General features: G+C 46.6%; 1 protein-coding gene across 1 annotated transcript in view; it reads right to left on the minus strand.

Moving 5' to 3' along the window:
- CTNNA1 (catenin alpha 1) overlaps positions 1–10375 on the minus strand; it is a 183902-nt gene extending 173527 nt beyond the window's left edge. Inside the window, exon 1 of the mRNA XM_055301731.1 lies at positions 10266–10375. The gene's annotated coding sequence lies outside the window, so the exon portion shown is untranslated. The remainder of the gene's footprint in view (positions 1–10265) is intronic.
- Positions 10376–11723: the final 1348 nt, after the last annotated feature.

The following is an 11723-nucleotide window of genomic DNA, read 5'->3' on the forward strand; positions in this document are numbered from 1 at the left end:
AAAATATTTTCAAGTCATGTATGAGATAAGGGATTAATTCTCAGAAAATACAGAGAACTCCTAAAATCAAACACCAAAAAAAAAAAAAAAAAAAAACAACTCAATGATGTGCAAAGGCTCTGAATAAACATTTCTCCAGAGATACACAGGGATGTCCAATAAACACATCAAAAGATACTCAACACCACCAATCACTAGGGAAATGCAAATCAACACTACAATGAAACAACCCCTCATATTCATTAGGATGGCAACCATCAAAAAAAGAAAAAGAAAACAGAAAGTGTTGTCAAAGATGTGGAGAAATTAGAGCCCTTGTGTACTGCCCGTAGGAATGTAATATGGTAAGAATGACAGTTCCTAAAAAATTTAAAATTAGGGGGCAGCCCGGGTGGCTCAGCGGTTTAGCGTCGCCTTCAGCCCAGGGTGTGATCCTGGAGGTAGGGGATCGAGCTCCCTGCATGGAGCCTGCTTCTCTCTCTCTCTCTCTCTCTCTCATAAATAAATAAATAAATAAATAAATAAATAAATAAATAAATAAATAAATAAATAAATAAATAAATAAAATCTTCAAAAAAAATTTTTAATTAATGTACCAAATAATCCATGTTGATAAAAGATAACTAGACATTTTTATTTTCTTTAAAGATTTTTTTTGAGATTTAAAAAACTTTAAGGATTTTATTTGAGAGATCATGCACAAGCGGAGGGGAGCGGAGGGGAGAGGAGGGGAGAGGAGGGGAGAGGAGGGGAGAGGAGGGGAGAGGAGGGAGAGAGGAGGGAGAGAGGAGGGAGAGAGGAGGGAGAGAGGAGGGAGAGAGGAAGAAGCCGACTCAGGGAGTCTTACATGGGGCTCAATCCCACAATCCCCAGGACCATGGGTTCATTACCTGAGCCAAAGGCAGATGCTCAATGCTCAACCAATTGAGCCACCCAGGTACCCCTGAAAAATTTTTTTAAACAGTAGCAAACCTTTTCCCCAGGAATTCCACTTCAAAGTTATCCATAATAAATAATCAAGGATGGGCAGAAGATTTAGCTACACTAAAGAAGCTCTGGAAGCAAACTAAATGTTTAACAGCTGATTAAAAAGAAGCTACATAACAGAATAGTAGGGGCATTAGCATTAATAGCATTAACATGCTATATTAGGATTATACAATTAATCATGTCATCAGTTCTAAAGCATATGTATTTTACATTTTTAAGTCTCTAAAATTCGGATGTATCTTACATATGACGTCATTGCCTAGTTTATTTGGCAGTCTTTTCTTCTGATACTTAAAATAAGTCAATCTTATCCCACTAATAGGGAAATATTCAAATTATAATAAATGGCCAGTAGATTACAAAGATTACAAAAGAGCACATACAGTAAAAACTAATTTTTATAAAAGTTACAGACAGGGTCACCTGGGTGGCTCAACGGTTGAGCGTCTGCCTTTGGCTCAGGGCCTGAACCTAATTCCCGGGATCAAGTCCCACATCGGACTCCTTGCATGGAGCCTGCCTCTCTTTCTGTGTGAATGAATGAATAAACAAATGAATAAACAAATAAATAATGAATAAATAAATAAAATATTTATAAGTTACAGACAGTATACATACCTAGAAAAAAAGATTAGAAGATGTACACCAAAATGTTATTAACAGAGTTTATCTCTAAGTGCTATAAATTTTATTACCAAAAAAACTTTAATAAGCTGAATGTAAAGCCATGCCTCCACCCCCTGGTACAATCCTACATATAGCATATGTATACCTATTATAACTTATCCAGTATTTATCAAAGAGTATCTGCTATGGGTTTACAAATGAGTCAGGTATCACAGGAGTCAAAGATTCAGAAGAATGAATTGCCCTGAAGGAGCTCAGCACCTAGCCAAAGAATTTGTTGTCTAAAAGAGTCTAAAGGAAGGTAAACCAGCAATTTAATACTATTTATATACTGAACTAGTTCACTAGTTTTACTTGTAGGACAACCCACTTAATATGGATAAAAACATTTCCTGTTCAGGACTCCATAAATGAAAGAATAAATTACCATTTTATCACATTAGAAGTTAAATATCCTTTATAGGGGCACCTGGGTGGCTCCTCAGGTTAAGTATCTGACATCAGCTCAGGTCTATGATCCCAGGGTCCTGAGATGGAGCCTGGCATTGGGCTCCCTGATCCCCAGGAACCTGCTTCTCCCTCTCCCTCTGCCATTCCCCTGCTTACGCTCTGTCAAGTAAATAAATAAAATCTTAAAGAATAAACAAATAAATATCCTTTACAAATTCTCTTCTTGGGGCAGCCCGGGGGGCGGGAGGGAGGGTGGGCTCAGTGGTTTAGCGCTGCCTTCAGCCCAGGGCCTGATCCTGAAGACCTGGGATTGAGTCCCATGTTGGGCTCCCTGCATGGAGCCTGCTTCTTCCTCTGCCTGTGTCTCTGCCTCTCTCTCTCTCTCTCTCTCTGTCTCTCTCTCATGAATAAATAAAAATCTTAAAAAAAACTAACTAAATAAATAAATGATCTTATTCATTATGCAGGTGACAAAGTTCAAACTCCATACACTCTCCACTTGGGACTTTTAGATTAAAAACTCCTAAAAACATGTTATCATCATAATTCATGAGACAGACACAATCAATGACAAATTAGCAATAGCAGGAAACACCCCACTCTAAGCATAACTGGTTATTGTTCATTATGACCTTTTAAAAATTATATTTAGTAGCCCGGTTGGCTCAGCAGTTTAGCGACAACTTTGGCCCAGGGCATGATCCTGGAGACCAGGGATCCAGTCCCACGTCAGGCTCCCTGCATGGAGTCTGCTTCTCCCTATGCCTGTGTCTCTGCCTCTCTCTGTGTCTCTCATCAATAAATAAATAAAATCTTTTAAAAAATTAATTAAATAAAATAAATAAAAATTATATTTAAAAAATTGTCCTTACTTTTTCCTTGCTCACTCTGGCTCACTTTGCTGGAGGATAACAGGGGCTACAATAGTAACTTAGTTCCTGCCTTCAAGGTATCCACAGTATAGCTAAAGTGGTGAAAGAAAAAAAATAGAGGGTGGGGGTGAATGGGTGACTGGCACTGAGGGGGGCACTTGACGGGATGAGCACTGGGTGTTATTCTGTATGTTGACAAATTGAACACCAATAAAAAATAAATTTATTATTTAAAAAAAAAAAAGAGACACTCCACCCATTGGATTCACCGACTTTTTATACGTAACACCAAAAACAGACAACAAAAGAAAAAACAGATAAACTGACCTTGATCAAAATTTAAAATTCTGTGCATCAAAGGACATTATCAACAGGGTGAAAAGGCAACACAAAAACTTAAGAGAAAATATTTACAAAACATATACTAAAAGGGGATTAATATCCAGAATGTATATTCACTACTGGATATTTACCCAAAGAATATGAAAACACTCATTCAAAAAGATACAGGCAGGGCGCCTGGGTGGCTCAGTCGGTTACGCGTCTGCCTTCAGCTCAGGCTGTGATCTCAGGGTCCTGGGATGGAGTCCCACATCAGGCACCCTGCGCCGGCTTCTCCCTCTCCCTCTGCCTGCCACCCCTCTGATTGTGCTCTGTCAAATAAATAAATAAAATCTTAAGAAAACGAAAACAAAAAGATAGATGCATCTTTATGTTCACTGCAGTATTATTTACAATAGCCAACTTATGGAAGCAGCCAGGTGTCCACTGATTAACGAACAGATAAAGAAGATGTGGCATACACAATGGAATATTAGTCATCAAAAAGAACGAAATCTTGCCATTTGCAACTGGATGGATCTAGAAAGTACAATGCTAAGGGAAATAAATCAGAGAGACAAATACAATATGATTTCACTCATATGTGCAATTTAAGAAACAAAACAAACAAACAAAAAAAAACCCCGATAACCAAAAAATAGACTCTTAATTATAGAAAACAAACTGATTGGTACGGGGGGGGGGGGGTAGGGGATGAGTGAAATCAGTAAAGGGGATTAAGGGTACACTTAACATGAATAGGTACTGAGTAATGAACAGAATTGCTGAAACACTACACTGTACAACTGAAACTATAACATTTTCTGTTAACTACACTGGAATTTTTTTTTAATTCAGAACATATAAAGAACATCTACAACTGAACAAAAAAGGAAACAACCCAATTAAAATTACCAGAGGACTTGAACAGAGATTTCCTCAAAGAAAATATACAAATAGCCAATAATCACATGAAAAGATGTTCAAGGTCACTCATCAGAGAAATGCAAATCAAAACCACAAAGAAATATCACCTCATTTCTGTTAGGATGGCTATTTAAAAAAGAAAGAAAAAAAATAACAATTGTTGGTAAGGATGTGAAGAGAAACTAGAACTCTCATACACTGCTAGTAAAAATATAAAATGGCACAGCTACTGTAGAAAATAATACAGCAGTTGCACTGCTATGCAACTGTGCAAATTGTAAGCACTGAATTTATCTTATGACCCAAAAATTCCATTTCTGGGTTCCTATCCAAAGGAATTGAAAACAGGGATACAAACACATATGTATACACCCATGTCCGTGTCAGCATTACTAACAGCTGAAAGGTGGAAGCAACCAAAGTGTCCATCAACAGATGAACGGACAAGAGATTATAATTCTGCTTTAAAAAAGGAAGGAGGGATCCCTGGGTGGCGCAGCGGTTTGGCGCCTGCCTTTGGCCCAGGGCGTGATCCTGGGGACCCAGGATCGAGTCCCATGTCGGGCTCCCGGTGCATGGAGCCCGCTTCTCCCTCTGCCTATGTCTGCCTTTATCTCTGCCTCTCTCTCTCACTGTGTGCCTATCATAAATAAAAAATTAAAAATAAAATAAAAATTAAAAAAAGGAAGGAAATGGGAATCCCTGGGTGGCTCAGCGGTTTGGCGCCTGCCTTTGGCCCAGACGCGATCCTGGAGTCCCAGGATCCAGGCCCACGTAAGGCTCCCAGCGTGGAGCCTGCTTTTCCCTCCTCCTGTGTCTCTGCCTCTCTCTCTATCATAAATAAATAAATAGATAAACAGATAAATAAATCTTTAAAAAAAAAAAACGGAAGGAAGGAAGGAAATTCTGACATATGCTACAACACAAGTGAACCTTGAAGGTATTATGCTAAGTAAAATAAACCATCCTGGGTGGCTCAGCAGTTGAGCATCTGCCTTCAGCTCAGGGCATGGTCCTGGGGTCCTGGGATGGAGTCTCCCATCCTGCTCCCTGGGAGGAGCCGGTTTCTCCCTCTGCCTCTCTCTCTCTGCATGTATCTCGTGAATAAATAAATAAAATTTGAAAGAAACAAAGAAAGAGAGAGAGAAAGAAAGGAAGGAAGGGAGAGCAGGGAGGGAAAGCTGAACAAATTAATTTAGGGCCAGAATTTAGAAGGGGCATTTTTTTAAGATTTTATTTATTTATGAGAGAGAAAGAAAGAGAGCGCGCACCCGCACATGAGCCAGAGAGTGGGGAGAGAAGTAGACTTGCGCTGAGCAGGGAGCTGGACACAGGGCTGAATCCCAAGACCCAGGATCATGACCTGAACAGACACTTAACTGAGCCACCAAGGTGTCCCTAGAATTTAGAAGGTCTTGAATGCCAACCTGAGTCTGATCAGTTCAGCAAGGAGATAGCAGTAAGTTTCTCACATGAACATAAGTACTGCTTAGGTGTTAAAAACTGAAAGGTGGGCAGCCCCGGTGGCGCAGCGGTTTAGCACCGTCTGCAGCCCAGGGCGCGATCCTGGAGACCGGGGATCAAGTCCCACGTCGGGCTCTCTGCATGGAACCTGCTTCTGCCTCTGCCTGTGTCTCTTGCCTGCCTGCCCCCCCCCTCTCTCTCTCTGCATCTCTATGAATAAATAAAATTAAAAAAAAAAAAACTGAAAGGTGACAGGGCTCTCTAGGTGGCTCAGTGGTTTAACACCGCCTTCAGCCCAGGGCGTGATCCTGGAGACCTGGGATCAAGTCCCAGGTCAGGCTCCCTGCATGGAGACTGCTTCTCCCTCTGCCTGTGTCTCTGCCTCTCTCTCTCTCTCTCTCTCTCTCCCTCTCTCGAATAAATAAATAAATAAAATCTTTTAAAAAGTTTTGTCAAAAATAAAAGCCCAGGCCCCATTTCTAAGAAACCCCCAGCTGGGATAAAGATATATAAAAATACTTGCCAAACAGTATGAAAAATGCAACCACAGAATATGTACAGGCTACCCAAGAAGCACTGAGTTCTAAGAGAAAACCCAGAGGCACTGACATCTAAGGTAGATTTTTAAAGAGTAAATGAGTTTGTCAGATGGATGAAAAAAAGAGAACAGGTTCAGGCAAAGGAAGAATATGAAAAAGGCACCAAAGCAAACAAAAATAGAAAAATTTATCCGGAGAACTTCAAGTAGTTTCAATAGTTCAAAGATAAGAAGATGGGCATCCCGGGTGGCTCAGCGGTTTAGCGCCACCTTCAGCCCAGGGCATGATCCTGGAGACCCGGAATGGAGTCCCACATAGGGCTCCCTGCATGGAGCCTGCTTCTCCCTCTGGCTGTGTCTCAGCCTCTCTCTCTCTTTCTCTCTCTGTCTCTCATGAATAAATAAAATCTTAAAAAAAAAAAAGATAATCTAAACTGCAGTGGAACAAAGAAAACAGAAAAAAGGAATAACATAAGAGGAACACTGGATGAACAGGATTTCATCTCTGATTAGACATGATGAGAAAAGGAGAAACAATGGAATGGAGATGGTTTTCACTGTGAAGCTCTCCATAATCTGACCACTGCCTCATTGTCATAGTTCCACCCACAAGCTAGACTCTAGATGTTAAACTCTTTTTCTTCCTCCTTCATTCAACAGTATCTCATTTGCCCTCCAGGTCATGCAAGTCAAAGGCTAAGGCTACCAAGGGGCTCACAGGACCACTTTTTTTGTAGCAGAAAAGGCAAATGGGGACTCAATAATATAAGGTACAGAATAATGGAGTACAACTCCTGGTAAGAAAAGGTTCGCTACCAGAAAGGAAAGCCCTGAGTCATGAGGCGTGACAGCTCATCATGAAAGGGACAGAATACAGTTGGGGAGAGAGGTATGCACCATTGAACATCTATAACTTGTTTTCACAAGTTATAGATAAGCCTAGGCCCCTACACCCAATCCTTATTTAAACCCTGTCTCGGGGGATCCCTGGGTGGCGCAGCGGTTTGGCGCCTGCCTTTGGCCCAGGGCGCGATCCTGGAGACCCGGGATCGAATCCCATATCGGGCTCCCGGTGCATGGAGCCTGCTTCTCCCTCTGCCTGTGTCTCTGCCTCTCTCTCTCTCTGTGACTATCATAAAATAAAAATAAAATTTAAAAAAAAATAAAAAAATAAACCCTGTCTCACTTCCCCAAAATACAGCTTCTTTCATCAGCACCACCTCACTCCCACCATCTTCCTTTAAAATATCACATCATGGGGATCCCTGGGTGGCGCAGCGGTTTGGCACCTGCCTTTGGCCCAGGGCGCGATCCTGGAGAACCGGGATCGAATCCCACGTCGGGCTCCCGGTGCATGGAGCCTGCTTCTCCCTCTGCCTGCCTCTCTCTCTCTCTCTCTCTCTCTCTCTCTGTGACTATCATAAATAAATTTTAAAAAAATGTTTTATAAATAAATAAAATATCACATCATGAAACTCCCTACTATGGCTTCTAATAGATCTTAGAGTAAAATCTAAACCTGTTCCCTGGCAATCTTGTGGAAGACCTTCTCCCCACTCCAAAAGTACTCAAGCTATACAGGTCTTAGGTCTCAAAACACATGAAGTTCCTTCCTGTCTCAGGATCTTTTTTTTTTTTTTAATTTTTATTTATTTATGATAGTCACACACAGAGAGAGAGAGAGAGAGGCAGAGACACAGGCAGAGGGAGAAGCAGGCTCCATGCACCAGGAGCCCGACGTGGGATTCGATCCCGGATCTCCAGGATCGCGCCCCGGGCCAAAGGGAGGCGCTAAACCGCTGCTCCACCCAGGGATCCCCCGTCTCAGGATGTTTACACAAGCCGAGGACTCTGTTCCCTTGGTCCAGATCTTCACCACCACTACACGTAACCACCTTCAACAACCAGGTGGGTCTGTCATGTCTCAGGCTACTACTTTCTCAAAAAATTCCTGATCAACAGTAACTGTTGATCTCCACAAATGGTTTAGGTTTCCAGAAAAGAAAGGTGTCTCATTTGGGACATGCTGAATTTGAGAAGCCCCTGGGACACATAGCTCTCTGGTGTACAGGTGACCACACAGGTGAGGTGAGACATCCACTACCGAAATAGAAAACTTGGGACTTGAGCACTGAAGTCTGAAGACATGGAAACTGGGCAGAGAAGGGATTCTCAGCTTAGAGGGAGATCTCAATTACTGTACAGAATGAGATGCTGCTGATGGCAATGACTGATACCACCTCAATGATGTCAGAGACTGGGATATGTTTGAAAGAAATCTTGGGTAGGAGTGGATTAAAAGGAAAAACAATGAGAAGCAAGAGCCAAGGGCAGCCCGGGTGGCTCAGTGGTTTAGCGTGCCTTCGACCCAGGATCGAGTCCCACATCGGGCTCCCTGCATGCACCCTGCTTCTCCCTCTGCCTGTGTCTCTGGTGAATAAATAAATACAATCTTATAAAGAGAGAGAGAGAGAGAGAGAGAGAGAGAGAGAGAGAGAAGAGCCAAAAACAAGGAAAATCAGAAGAGTCATATTGTAATTACACCAATTCCTATTGCCTTTTATGCTTCCTCCACTGACAAAACCCGAATCGTGTTTCATACAGTTCAAATAAATGCCACTCCCTTCCAGATACTTTCTGGACTTCTCCAAACAAAATTTATTAGGCCCCTCTCCAGATCGACACCACGAGGGGTCCAGTGCTCAGGAAGGAGCCCGATTCTCCTCCTCCCTCAGCTCCTCCCCCTACTCGTGCTCTCTCTCGCTCACTCATTCTCATAAATAAATAAATAAATAAATAAATAAATAAATAAATAAATATCTTTTTTAAAGCTTATTGAACTTAATAAAGTCCAGAAGGGTAAACAACTGAGCAGAGGCTATGGATAATTTCTCTTTCGCCTTGTAAAACAAAGTTAACATATCCTCATTAATCTAATTTATATATTTTTTAAAGTAACATATACTTGCAGTCGTTGAAAAAGTCACTGCTGAACAAAATATCCTCACAGAAACGCACATCCTGTTGCAACAATACAATGATGTAACCGTTTCCTTCAACATAAGTACGAAACGGCCCTTAATTTTAGTTGGGAGACTTAACCTATCTTACTCTTCTAAACTGTAAATTCCGTCCCAAACGAACACCGAAGAAATGTCACAGCGACGCCAGAGGCCCTAAGAGGGCGTCGGCCAATCCCGGCTTGGGCCGAGGGCGGCCCGCACCTAGGGAAGCCACTCCCGCCGAGCCAGGGTCAGGCATTCGGGCCACATTTTTTTCCAACAAGTGCTTCCAATCGCGCACGATCCTTTCAGAGTCAAGAGGGAGCCTGCGGCGCCGCCCGTGAGGAGAAGGACCGCCCCGGGCGCAGCGCACGGAAGGCCGAGCAGCCTCACAACAAAGGTTCCCCGCGCTCACGCCGAAGTCCGCTCGGGGGCGGCGCCCCTGCCCCGCCGGCCGGCCGGGCGGGCGGAGACCGGCGGCCCCACCTCGCCCTCCGCGGGGGCCCGGGCCCAGCGCCACTCCCGGCCGCGCACCGCCCAGTTTCGGCGGGGGAGGGGAGAGGGGAGAGGGGGAGGGGGAGGGGGGAGAGGGGGAGGAGGGTGCGACCACGGAAACCACAAGCCGCAATCACTTCCCAGGAAAGCTCAACTCCCCGCCACTCCCGCACCGGAAACACGGCGCGGGCTCCCCTCCGGGCGGAAGGCGGCCGAGGGGCCCGGCGCGCGCCCCGAGCCGCCTGGGACAAAGTTTGGAAGCCCGGAGAAACTTTCCCGAGAGGCAGCGCCGCGTCCCCGCCGGGCCCGCCGCCCGCTCCGCTCCAGCCGCCGCGCGGCCCCCCAACTTGCCGAGCGCCGGGAAGCGCCGCCCCGCCCGCCGGGCCCGAGCGCAGGCCGGGGCCCCGCACGGGAAGCCGCACGGGAAGCCGCACGGGAAGCCGGCGATCGCCGCCCCGCAGCCCGCCGGGAGCCCGCTCAGGGCGGGGTCGCCCCGGAGCCCGCGGCCCGCCCGCCCGCCCGCCCGCAGGAGGAGCCCCTCGGGCCGGCTGCGGAGCCCGCGCCCCCGTCAAGAGTTACCTGCGGCGAGGGGGGGGCGAGCGCAGGAAGGTTCCCGAGGCCCGGAGCCGACGGCCGCCGCTTTGTCTCCCTCCAGTCCGACTCCGAGGAGGAAATGGGCCGCCAGGCGCCCCCGCCCCCGGCCCGCCCCCCGCCCGCGGCCCCGGCCCCGCCCGCCCTTCCCAGCACCTCCCTCCGGCGCTCTTCCCGGCGCCTCCCGCCGCCGTCCCGCTTTCCCGGCCCTCGCCTTGGGGACGAGGCCCCGACTGGGGGACCCCGATGACGCCGAGCCGGGACCTCTTGCTCTCCGCCCTGTACCCCTGAGTTACTTCACCTCAGGCCCCTAGTGGGGGTTCAGGCCAGGAGAGATTCCCGCCCCCCCCCACCCCAGGAAGGAGGAGCGGTGACTCCTGGAACAGCCTGAGAGCGGGGGAGGGCAGGTGAGTCACCGCTCCGCGCACAGGTGAGTCTCGGGTGCTGCCCGCGCCGGCCCCACCCCCCCAGCTGCTGCCGCGGGGAGCGGGCGCGACGACGCCGTCCAGGGGACGCTCCTCCGAACAGTGCCACAGGTGCTCCCGAGTAACAGGCTTCCAGGAAAGTACTTCAGGCCCACCCACTGGCCGTACGACCTCAAGGCTCCAGGCGGAGTGGTGCTAGAAGCCGACCCTAGGGGCTTCATACTGTGAAGTGGGCGGCCTCCTGGAAGTCACCTACTCCAAGCCCTCACTTGACGGATTGGGAAGCCAAGAACCCTCCTGTTGATGGACAAGAAGCACGTTACAGCAGCGCCCGCTCCTGAGATTGCCCCCTACGCGCGCGCACACACACACACACATTTGATGGACCTGGCTTCTGTCCCGATCCCTCCAGCCATTTAGGGAACGCCATCCCCACTCTTCCTTATCTTCCTGGCGAATGCTCTAAAAAAAACTTCAAAACAAACAGAACAAAAAAAAAACAAACATAACAATTACATATTCACTATCAGCCTGGTATAGAAAACCCTAATAAGGTTTCGACTCTTTCATCATGGGATGATGACCAAGGCTGATTTCAGTATTGGCCTAGAAATCCAAAATAATGCAAGACCAATACCCACTGCCACCTTGATGCCGAGCCAACATTGAGCAGGGTGCTGGGGATGCTGCCCTCGGCATGTCTACCTTTACTACTCACATCTCCCTCTCCCCAGGAAATGCAAACTCCTGGAAGACAGAACCTGTACTCCCTATAGCACCCGGCTCAGTGCTCATCCCTAGGCAGTGCCAGGTTAACATCCACAGGTGAATGTGCTCACAGTAATTCAAAGCACTATGGGAGTGGTAAGTGAGAGCTGTGGACAAGGACAACTGCATGGCTCAGCGGTTAAGCCATGAGACTCTTGGTTTCCATTCAGGTCATGATTTCAGGGTCATGGGATTGAGCCCACCTTGGCCTCCACACTCAGCACAGAAACTGCTTATCCCTCTCCCTCTGTTC

The sequence above is a fragment of the Nyctereutes procyonoides genome, unplaced genomic scaffold, assembly GCF_905146905.1.
Source record: "Nyctereutes procyonoides isolate TBG_1078 unplaced genomic scaffold, NYPRO_anot_genome, whole genome shotgun sequence".
In the NCBI taxonomy this organism is placed as follows: Eukaryota; Metazoa; Chordata; class Mammalia; order Carnivora; family Canidae; genus Nyctereutes; species Nyctereutes procyonoides.